At 35.0% G+C, this 13,001-nt stretch overlaps 1 pseudogene; it reads right to left on the minus strand.

Annotated features, from left to right (window-relative positions):
• Nucleotides 1-8,581: 8,581 nt before the first annotated feature.
• LOC114579600 lies at nucleotides 8,582-8,705 on the minus strand (annotated as a pseudogene).
• Between the last annotated feature and the right edge of the window lie 4,296 nt (nucleotides 8,706-13,001).

The following is a 13,001-nucleotide window of genomic DNA, read 5'->3' on the forward strand; positions in this document are numbered from 1 at the left end:
ACTACTGACCTTTCGATCACGGTTACCCGCCATTCAAATCCTTTATTTGATAGTATTAATTTTTTTCATTTATCCATAATATTTTTAAATATAAAAATAAAAAATGACTTTGCTTAGGGGTGTCAATTCGGGTCAGCGGGTCGGGTTCGGGTCGAATCCGAAACTGACCCAGCATTGTTCGGGTCAACCCGAACCCGACCCGTTTTTAAAAACGGGTCAGGTTTCTGGACCCGAACCCGACCCGATTCGGGTCCGGGTCAACTCGACCAGACCCGAATTTGACCTAAAATTGCTAATTTTGTGATCAAAATCGGGTTAATATTTGATTTTCGGGTCAAAATCAGGTCAAAAACGGGTCAATCTCGGATTCTCATGTCAAATATGAGTTTTCGTGTCACTTTCGGGTCAATATCGGGTTGACCCGAACCCGAATTTTTCCGAATCGGGTTCGGGTCGTGTCAAAAATTGACACCCCTAACTTTGCTTGAGCTCTTTGCAATTTTATATTGCAATGATTTGATGGAGTGACAATGAAATCATAAAAATTTAATTCAATTTTATTCAGTTTTTTGTTATAATTATTGGATGAAGCAATTGCTAATCCATATAATTTTGTTATTTGTTTGTTATGACTGCCAATCACATATTTTTATTCACCTATATTGCACGTTATATTTAATATTTTATAATAAAAATGGTTAATGTAGCTATCATATGATGGTTTCAATAGTACTAATTTAATTACATATGCATTAAATATATGTCGTTGACATTCAAACAATTGTTAAAAAATATGCAAAATTAACTGATGAGTACTATAATAATATTATGGGTGAAAAATGTATTTATTCACGTTTTTAAGTTGAATTAAAATTATATATTTTATATTTAATATTTTCAATATAATTATGCAGGGCAAAAATGCAAATTGAATATTACATAACGATTAAATTTAAAGTTTTTCATCAATTATGATAAATTTGTATCTTATTTGAAGGAATTAATTTTTAATATTGAGTATATGTCTTACTCTTCACGAATAATTTTTGCAGCTTATATTTAATATATTTTGGCTGAATATTTCATTATTTATTTTTTTTCTTTTTTGAAGTTTAATATATATATATACATTTAAAAAACTTACTTTTTTTTTACCGTTACAATGGCGTGAGTGAAAGGCACAAAAAGAGAGGAAAAAAACAAAAGAAATGAAAAACAACCATTTTGGTCTCAAAAGTCTCATTTAGATGTAGTTGAAGTTTCCAAATTTATTTTTTAATGTTCTTAACTTAATTCTATCACTCTTGACCTAATGGAACCTCTATAGTTTTTTTCAAACATTTTTAATATTTTTAAATTAAAATTTGATCAAAGGAATTTTATTTCATCCAAGGTCCGGAGGGGTGGTTCACGTTGATTTCTAGGGAGCAGTCACGCCTCGTAATTTTTTTTTTAATTATAAATTATAATTTTACCTCGTCAACCATTTAAAAGTATCAAATGTATATTTTTGGACACTGCAAGCTTAAACGTCCGAAAATATGGTCCAACTGATACATCACAAAAAATCGCCTTGAATTGGTGCAAATTTGGAATCATGTATGAATTGGAAACTTTCATAATTAAATTCAGGGTCGTCTAAACTCTAATTTCAACAAACTTATAATTAGACCAAATGTCTGGACGAGACAAACCCAAATAGAGTATGGACTCAAAGGACAACTGATAATACCTATTGCATGTTCAAGTCAACAACAGCAAGCCATCATAGCACCTCACTCCATTGGTTGTTAAACAACCTTCCAAGGGGAGAAAATATGCTTATTTAGGGAATAACATCATCATCAATGGCAAAGAACAAAATCTTGCCATACCTCAAAATATATAAAATCGAATGACAACTATAAGAAATGAAAGGCAGCAATAACAAGGCACCAAAATGATATAATAGAGTAGAATCACAAAATAGAACTAGGAAAAGTCACAAAGAGTTCGAAATTTTCAAATCCAATAAAAAAAAAAAAAAACATTAAAATTGTTAGGAGAGAACCTTCATTAGCAATGACTTTTTTTTTTCTTGAATAACACTGGAGGAAAACTTACATAGTAATGAAATGAACATTGATCCTTCATGATAAGTTGGAGCAATATAGCTCCTTATATTTTCTTACCCAAGGAAGCACATGTTGTCACTCTAGAGCACAAGAAAGATATATTTCTCACACGGTCTTAGGTTGCATCCATCACTAATCGTAAGCTAAAAAGAATGACATAATAAAAATAGGGCATTAAAATTCAAAACCTTATATCGAAGCAGAGTAGTGATGCGGTAGAGTAATTTCCTTTTTTTTTCCAATCAAGCCTATCGACGAGTTTTCGAGTCAAGTCAGGCTCAACTCAAAATTAAACTTGTATATCATACGAGCTTGACTGAAAGCTCAAACTTTAACTTGATAAGCTCAACTTGTAAGCTCGTTAAGGAGTCGAGTTTGAACAGAGTACTCATAAGCCGACTTGACTCGCTTACACCCCTAACTACGATCCTTTGATCTTAATTGTATGACTATGTCCCTTCTGACCTTCATCTTCATTGACTTTGGTCCCTCCAACCAATATTGCTCGACTATTAACCTCTGACCTTAGTTGTCTAGCTACATTCCTTCCAACCTCCTACACTCGCCAACTATAGTTCCTTTCACCTTTGTCAACAAATGTTTATGTTCCTTTCAACCTTCGTCCCCAGTTGACTACTCACGTTCTCTCTGACCTCAATTGACCAACTGTCATCCCTTATGTGATGTCCTAGAATCTAATTTAAAAGAATTATTATTTTACTTTTTAATAAATAACACCAAAGTTATTTGACTTCTTATATAAAAAATAAATAATAAAAATATTTATAGAATTTAAAACATATATATGTACATCTATGTCAATTTTTTCAAAAATCATATACAATACTCAGAATCTATACAATCATATTATAATTGTTATATCATGAGTATAAATGAATAACTAAAATAATAAGAACCTATATCAGAAGAAATCCTGACCAGCCTCTCACTCATGCTCCCATGTCCAAACTTGAAATCATTTAAACAACATATAATGAGCTAAAAAACCCATCAGGAAACTTAAACTCTATCATTGCTTTCAATGCAAGATAAAATAATTAATATGCATGTTTCAGTTCTAGCCAATATAAATCATCACTTTATATAAGTAATAAAAATATCAAAAAATTAATAAAAAAATTAATATGTTCAATAAAGTAAAAAAAACATACGATAAAGAGTATCATTACCCAATGAATCGTGTATATAAGCTATATTATGTTGTATCAATATTAATGATAGTATGAGCTATCAATATGTCAATCAATTTAATGTACTATCAAGTAAATAACACATCATGAGTATAATTATAAAAAGTAAGACATGACATTCAATATTAATGTGATGTTTTCGTCCATACATCAGTTATATGTCATAGTTATTGTTGCGTCCTGGAGTATTCGCGGCGGTAGAGAAATATATAGTTTAAAGTCTTAACATTGTACGAAGATCCAGCACACAATCAGATAAGTGAGAGGGTGTAGCGTTCATAAGATACACTAGAGTTTTTACGTGGAAACCCCTAAAAAGGGAAAAAAACCACGGGGTCTGACACAGTTTAAATGAATCCAATAGTATTTGCAGTCGATTACAAATGAGGCCCTTCCTTGGGAGAAGGCCTTGGCTTTTGATGATACAAATGTACATCATATAGAACGTATTACATGGTGGGAGTTACAATGTAGACATGTTTGTTTGGTCGGCATGATTATAATCGATAGGATGGAGGTCGGAAAGACCGTTGTCATGTGATGGAGGTTGGAAGGACTATGGTAGGTGACGGAGATCAGAAGGACCGTAGTCGGCAGGAGACCTGAGTCAAAAAGACCGTTGTATGTTGATGGAGGTCGGAAAGACCATAGTAGGCTACATAGGTCCGAAGGATCGTAGTTGGCAGGAGACCGGGGTCAGAAAGATTGTTGTCTGTTGATGGAGGTCGGAAGAAACATAGTATGTGACGGAGGTCAGAAGGACCGTAGTCGGCATGAGATCGGGGTCAGAAAGACTGTTGGTTGGTGATGGAGGTCGGAAGGACCATAGTAGGAGACGGAGGTTCGAAGGATCATAGTCGGCAGGAGACGAGTGGTCTGAAAGAGCGTAGTTGGAGGGCGGGACTTCGGTAGAAGTCCGAGCGTCAAGTGATGGTCTAGCAGAACTTTGGGCCTCATGTGATGGTCTGATGAAGGTGAGGGCCTCTAACGAATGTAAGGGCCTCTAACGAAGGTGAGGGCCTCAGATGGTGGTTTGGCGAAGGTGAAGGCCTCTAGCGAAGGTGAGGGCCTTTGGCAAAGGTGAGGGCCTCTGGCGAAGGTGAGGGCCTCTGGCGAAGGTGAGGGCCTCTAACGAAGGTGAGGGCCTCTTGCGAAGGTAAGGGCCTTAGATGGTGGTCTGGCGAAGGTGAGGGCCTCTGGCGAAGGTGAGGGCCTCAGGTGGTGGTCCGACAAAGCTCCGGCGGTGGTCCAGCGAGGCTCCGTCGGTGGTCCAGCGAGGCTCCACGGTGGTCCGGCAAGAGTGAGGGCCTCAGGTGGTGGTCTGACGAGGTTCCGTCGGTGGTCCGGCGATGCTCTGTTGGTGGTCCGGCGAGGCTACTGCGATGGTCCGGAGATGTTCTGGCGGTGGTCGAGGAGAAGCTTCTTCCTTCACTTCCTTATCTTCTTCATTCTCTTCTCTTCTTCTCTTATTGTTTGGGTCCTTTTTCAAGAGGAATGAGGGGTCTATTTATAGATTTTCTAGAGTGGCATGACCCATAAATAGGCAAGAGATCAGGGGTAAATGTGGAGTGGTTGGATGGACGGTCGATATTGAATCCCTTGATTGTGTACCGTTCGTCAGACAATAGAAGGCCTTAATGAAGTTGATGCGAACCTGGCCCTTTGGGTTTCTAACTCGCAGATGCAAGCGGGGCAAAAGTATGAGCTCAAGCTGTAGGGGAGAGGCAGGCAAGCGCAGGTGCAAGGTTGCATGCACGGAACCGTTGGTGCCTGGCTATGAGCACAAGCACTAGGACAAGGCAGGTGAGCGCGGGATGCGGGGGCAAGCACGAGGTTGCTTTATGATGCGGGACAGAAAATTGACCCAAATCTGATCCGAATTTATAATTAGGATTTGAAATCCAAACCCTACTCATTTCCCGAGCTGATTGATCTGAACCCAAAATTTTCAAATCATTTTCGGATCAAATTTCAAATCTGATCAAATATGCCCCCTACATTGACGATATTTATTATTTTGCGGTCGGGCAGGTTTTTAAGCATCAAGTCAAATAATTTGCAGCAGGAGTTTTTGGCTGATCTATTTGTAGCGATTTGGAGCACATGTCTTACATGTGCATTAAGCGCAGGGGAAAGGAAAAAAAAGTGTCCGAAGATTCTGATTTTTATAATAGTTTGTTCGAAATTATAATGTAATATATTTGAATTTGAAATTTGTATTTGATTAATCTGTACGGTTAGTATTGTGGGCATCTTCTCCTAAGCGTCTTGTTTAGTAGAAGGATCAAATGAAAAAAAAAAAGTATTAATAACTCTTATATTTTGTATTATGTTGATGTCTTGCAGGTGCATTCACTTTTCTCTTCAATGCAGATTGCAGGTACATTATTAGGAAAAGTTTAGGATGGACAATTGTCCACATTGAAATCTTTATTCTTCCTTATAATAATAAGCGTTTTAATTTTTTTTTTTTCCATCTTTAATAAATGTAGTTGCCCAAATTCTAAGAAAAATAAATTAGATTATGCATTTCACAATCATGTTTTGTCCACCCTCAAAAGAGAGATTGGTTCCGCCCCTGCTTCAATGCCATAATAATTCTTATTCGAGTATATATGAAGTATGTATAAGAGGCATTGTGGTTAGATCAATCAAAATAAATTTGAAATGGAGAATGTGAAATACATGTTATTACATCCTCATAGCACTTGAAAGGATTTAATATCATTAGCTTTTGAAAATTAAGTTATTTTCCTACAATAACTTAACAATCACCTTCGGAACGGCTTCAGTATTTTATAAAGATAATTGCTTAACTTATTGTAGGAAACTTAGATTTTTCAAAAGCTAAATTGTGTGTGTCTATATATATATATATATAACATTTTTTTACAGCACCGCCACTTACAATGGCGTGAGTGAACGGCACAAAAAGACATAACTCTCCTTGGCCTATTGGTTGAGAGCTTAGGCTTCCAACTAAGAGGTCTACAGTTCGAGTCTATGTGTATGCGTTGTGTGTGTGACTTTGCCTTAAATGACATAAATGTCCCAAAAAAAAAGCACAAAAAGAGAGGGAAAAAACAAAAGAAATGAAAAACAACCATTTTGGTCTCAAAAGTCTTTTTTTTTTTTTTACGAGGAAGTACTGTACTTAGGCCACTGAAAACCCTGATAGCCTAGCATGCAACCCACACCAATTTACACGGGCCAACACTTAAAGGCTTTCACTGCTTGCTAAGGGATCCGAACCAGGGACCCAGACTTTGCCCAGCCGGCTCTTCGATCACCACCCGGACAAGCAGCGGTGGGTGTCTCAAAAGCCTCCATAGATTTTTTCAAGCATTTTTAATAGTTTTAGATTAAAATTTGTCAATATTTTTATTTTCGACCGCCCAATTTTAAGAAATATTAAAATTATGATCAAAGGGATTTTATTTAATCCAAGGTCCAGAGGGGAGGTTCATGTTGACTTCTAGGGAGCGGTCACGCCTCATTTTTTTTTTTAATTATGAATTATAATTTTACCTCACCAACCGTTTAAAAGGATCAAATGTATATTTTCGAACTCTACAAGCTTCAACATCCAAAAATAGGTCGCAACTTATACGTCACAAAAAATCATCTTGAACCGATGCAAATCTGGATTCATATATGAATTGGAAACTTCCATAATTAAATTCAAAGTCATCTAAACTCTGATTTCAACGAAACTTATAATCATACCAAATGTCACCACGAGACAAATCCAAACACACCAAATTTAGTCCAATTCGAGCCCAAGTTGGTCCAAATCAATAGGTTAGGCATATTTGGAAGATTCAAAATATTAATTGGGTGATCCAATGATATCCACATATAGGATGATTATAGTCGAATTGAGGGCTCGATGGAACAAATCCAACGAGGCCAATATCACTCAATTTTGACCATTATGGCACAAATGCAAAACTAATATTTTATAATCAGAGGATCAACATGGGTCGTCTGATGGAGCACTCTGAATTTGTCTTGGGCCTTCTTCATATTTACGAAGCATATCACTCTCGAAATCTATAAATAAACTCTTACTCTCTACATAAAGTAGACTTTGAAGGAGGCTTTGACCCTGAGCTAGAAATTGAGAGTTCTAAGGGCTCTGAGGCTTGAAGAATATCGATGCTCCACCCCGACACCATCACCGGCGAACCCTCGCCCCCTTGTCGCCACAGTTGGACTTCTGCCAGACCATCGTTGTCAGACCTCCATTTGATTGCCATCGTCGGGTCTCCGCCCGGCCTCTGCCACTCATCGACACAGTCTCATGGACCTTTGTAGCCTGGCTACAATATCACTAACCTTCGTTGCTCGTCAACTATAGTTAGGGGTGTAAACGAGTCGAGTTGTGATATTATCTAGCTGAGCTCATTTAGCTCACGCTGAGCTTGAACTCGACTCGTTATAAAAAAAAAAAAAATCAAGCTCAAACTCAGGTCAATTACTCGACTCATTTAGAAAGCTCGAACTCAGCTTGTTTATGAAGCTCGGATTTTTTTGTTTTGAATTTAAAATTTAAATTATTTATCTTTTTTTTTAATTTTACTTGTAATTTAAGAAAAAATATAGTCTTAACTAAAATATTGATTTTCACTTCAAATAAGAGTAAATAAATATCTAAATAAAATTTAAAATAAAAGCTAATGGAAAATAAGTAAAATTAAGTATTATTTCTTATCCAAAATTTTTCAAGAAGTTGTGATACAAGGAGAATTTGAAATAAAACTTAAAAAAAACAAATAATCATCAAATAAAAAAACCGAATCAAAGCAAAACCAAACAAAAGTTATGTTATTCAATAAATACTAGTACATTTACAACATTTCATAAAATGTAATTAGAAATATTACAAGTTTTAACAATGTTACATAAAAAAAACTATAGTAAAATGTTCGCAATTTACAAAATTCTTCATATGATCATCTATGAAATATTTATATAAATAGCAATCTTGAAATATTTCCTCATTAGAACCATTGATGATTGAACTTTGAAACAAACCTAAAAAATAGAGTGAATTAGTATTTTAGGATATTAATATCATAATATGAACATTTTTTTAGGATTAACCTCAACTCAACAACAACAACAACAACAACATCAAGCCTTTATCCCACTACATGGGGTCGGCTACATGAATCCTTTTTCTCCATTGTGTCCTATTAAAAGTCAAATTCTCGTTTAAATCTAATAAAGAAAGGTCATTCCTAATATTTTCTAACCAAGTCTTTTAGGACTTCCCAGGAGGTCACCCATCCCAGAACTACTCTCACCCAAGCACGCTTAACTGCGGAGTTCTGATGGGATCCGGTGCAACTCTGGAGTGCTGGTAGGATTAACCTCAACTCAGAACTCAAAAAATCAAATTACATCCCAAGAATTAATAGAAATCAGAAAGCACCACAGGCAAAATTCTCCTTGGGGCCAAAAGTGACCAGCAGAAAAATGTAGTATCTATCCATAAATATATTATGCGGCCATCCAACTATGGTTGCCAAATCAACCAACATGAGAAGATAATTGAGGAAGTAATTAATTCATCATCATTCATATGTTGGGATTAAAAAATTCTCTATAATGAACATACAATCACTGACATATAACATACAACCGTTGAATTGAATACACAACCACTAACATTGAAGGGACTTCAACATACATCCAATGACTTCAAGATACAATCACTGACTTCAACATACATCCATTGGCTTCAACATACAGACACTGACTTGAACTCAATAATATTAAAATATGAATGTTAGGACTCATAATAAGACAAAAAGCATACAATCATGTATAATCAACACTTCAACAAGCGCCCTCGCTCCTCTAGTTGCCAAACGACCTTCCAAGCGGAAAAGGTCTGGTTATTAAGAGAATAACATCATCGTCCATACCAAATAATAGAATCACACCATACCTTAAATTTTAGAACCCAATGGCAAGATGAACTAGAATCTAAACTTGAAAGGCTACAACAACAAGGCAACATATCATATATTCAAGTAATTGGTTGTATGTTTGATTCAGTAGCAACAATGCACCATAGATTAAAATATAGAAAATGCAACGATAACATAAACCGTGATCGAATAGAGTAGAGACTCAAAGGACAACTAATAATACCTATTGCATGTTCAAGTCAACAACAACAAGCCATCATAACACCTCACTCCATTGGTTGTTAAACAACCTTCCAAGGGGAGAAGGTATGCTTATTTAGGGAATAACATCATCATCAATGGCAAAGAACAAAATCTTGCCATACCTCAAAATATATAAAATCGAATGAAAACTATAAGAAATGTAAGGCAGCAATAACAAGGCACCAAAATGATATAATAGAGGAGAATCACATAATAGAACTAGGGAAAGTCACAAAGAGTTCAAAATTTTCAAATAAAAAAAAATAATAATAAAACTGTTAGGAGAGAACCCTTCATTAGCAATGACATTTTTTTCTCTTGTATAACAATGGAGGAAAACTTACAGAGTAATGAAATGAACGTCGATCCTTCAGGATAAGTTGGAGCAATACAGCTCCTTATATTTTCTTACCCAAGGAAGCACATGTTGTCGCTCTAGAGCACATGAAAGAGATCTTTCTCACACGGTCGTAGGTCGCATTCATCACCAACCGTAAGCTCGAAAGAATCACATAATAAAAATAGGGCATTAAATTCAAAACCTTATATGGGAGCAGAGTAGTGATGCAGTAAAGTAATTATTTTTTTTTTCAATCAAGCCTATCGATGAGTTTTCAAGTCAAGTCAGACTCAACTCAAAATTAAACTTGTACATCATACGAGCTTGACTAAAATCTCAAACTTTAACTTGATAAGCTCGACTCATGAGCTCGTTAAGGAGTTGAGTTTGAGCAGACTCACAAGCCGAATTGACTCGCTTACACCCCTAACTACGATCCTTTGATCTTAATTGCATGACTATGGCCCTTCTGACCTTCATCTTCATTGACTTTGGTCCCTCCGACTAGTATTGCTCGACTATTAACCTCTGACCTTAGTTGTCTGACTACATTCCTTCCAACCTCCTACACTTGCCAACTATAGTTCTTTTGACCTCTGTCAACAACCGTTTATGTTCCTTTCAACCTTCGTCCCCAGTTGACTACTCACGTTCTCTCTGACCTTAATTGACCAACTATCGTCCATTCTTAATCTCTCACTCCTGCTCCCATGTGGTCATGTCCTAACTTGAAATCATTTAAACAATATATAACGAGCTAAAAAGCCATCAGGAAACTTAAACTCTATCATTGCTTCCAATGCAAGATAAAAGAATTAATATGCATGTTTCAGTTCTAGCTAATATCAATCATCACTTTATATAAGTAATAAAAATATCAAAAAAATTTAAAAAAGTAATATGCTCAATGAAGTAAAAAAACATATGATAAATAGTATCATTACCCAATGAATCATGTATATAAGCTATACTATGTTGTATCAATATTAATGCTAGTATGAGCTATCAATCTGTCAATCAAATTAATGTAATATCGAGTAAATATCATCATGAGTATAGTTATAAAAAATAAGACATAACATTTAATATTAATGTGGTGTTTTCGTCCATACATATGTTATATGTCATAGTTATCAATCTCTCAATTTTTATAGGTGGATTTCAATAATAATTTAAGATTTATCACCCTTTATTTGTTAGCATAATTCAATTAATTAGTTGCATGCTACATCTAAGATTACACCATCAATCTTTTATTTAAAAGAAAGTCTGTCAACCCATTCTCCTATGCAGTATATTATATTTTAAGAGCAAACCCGTATTCATTATAATGTTAAATGATAAACTTCCTTACGTACATGAAAATGTTATATTTTTTATATGCAATGAAGTTAATATCATATACAAAATTAAAAAAATATATAAATACAAAAAAAATCTATCAAATTTGTACGTACAAAATTCAAAAATATAAAAATGTATAAATGCATTTACTTCAAAAAATAATATATTTTAATTTAACTAGTGAAAATTTAATATTTTACAGTCAAAATATTAATTTTAATAAGATTTATCACATTTAAAAAGTTATATGATGAAAGTTTTAACAATGTAAACTTATCTTCGTTTTTTTGTAACTATAACAAAAATATGATCAGAAAAAATATTAAAAATATAAAATTATTGAAATTAGAAATATAATAATGATTCCTTATAGTGAGACAAACAAAATTTCAACAAGCTAGATTGAATAAATCATTCCCTTTTCTCTCTTATTTTCTATCTTCTCTCTTATTTTCACTCTCCTTTCATTTCTCCCTTATTTTTTCAGATCATTATATGTTAGTCGAATTGATTAATGAAAATGGATTTAAAAAGTTTATAATCATGTTTTAAGATATTTTTGGAAAATAATAATAATATAATATAATATAAATATATATTTTAATCAATTTTCAGTATAAATTTCATATAAAGATTTTTAGAGTTTAAAAATTTATAAAAAATATATTCACAAAATAATTCATTTTTTTTTTAATTTTAGTAAAATCGGTACGTAAAATGGAGACCTGACTGTCCCAAAATTTCCACTTTTTATTGATAGACATCAATTTCTTAAAGATTTTTATCAGTGCTAAAAATAATGAAAAAATCATGTAATTAAAATATTTTATTATCAATGTATAACAAAGACGATTTGTGATTTGGATTTATAATAATTATTTAAAAAATGCATTTACCTTGGATATTACACTTTCGACCTAAGTCGATCAACTACGATCCCTCTAACCTTAGTCGACCAACTACTGTCCCTCCACCTTAATCAACCAACTACAGTCCCTTCGACCTCTATCGCCCAACAACAATCCCTCTGACAAATGATACCCAACCACGATCCCTCGACCTTAGTCGCTAGATTGCCAAAATCTGACCTAGCCTAAAACCAAACTTGGGAAATTTCGGATTCAGGTCAACCCATTTGTCATACGTGTCAAGTTTATGTTTGATATTTCACCCCATTTATAAAATTGAGTCGGGTTCGATTTGACTCATAAGCTTGAAGCCAACCCGAGTTGACCCGAAATCTGAAGATGTGCCACCCTTGCAACCTCTAGCTCCCGTAATAGTGCAACCGACCCTCACTCATAATCACATAGGACCTGCTCGCCCTCCGACCCCTCCCGCGCTCACATCCACTATCAGCTACTCAGCTAGTCCATCCCCTCCCATGCTCGCGTGAGCCACAAACCCGTATAGGCATCTCAAACACGCTCATGCTTGTGTCTATGTGGATTGCACCCAAACTAATTCTCGTATTATGGGTTAGCGGGTGATCAGGTCGGGGGTTGGGTTGGAATTCTTGACCCAATTGCAAAACTAGGTTGGCTTTTAGGTCAACCTGTTTAGACTCGGGTCAATTCAGGTTGGACTCGAACCCAATCCGTTGGCCCGTTTTGACACGCATATTAGTCGGTTGATTACGACCCTCTGACCATTGATGCTCAATTATGATCTCAAAGACCAAGCAAATAGGCCAACGATCACTTAAGAACAACTCTAATACCATTGGATTCTTCCAACTATGTAATGTATTCTACATGATATATATTTGTTACATTGCTTTAACATCTTCCCTCGAGGAAATGCATCATTT

The sequence above is a fragment of the Dendrobium catenatum genome, unplaced genomic scaffold (assembly GCF_001605985.2).
Source record: "Dendrobium catenatum unplaced genomic scaffold, ASM160598v2 fragScaff_scaffold_542, whole genome shotgun sequence".
In the NCBI taxonomy this organism is placed as follows: Eukaryota; Viridiplantae; Streptophyta; class Magnoliopsida; order Asparagales; family Orchidaceae; genus Dendrobium; species Dendrobium catenatum.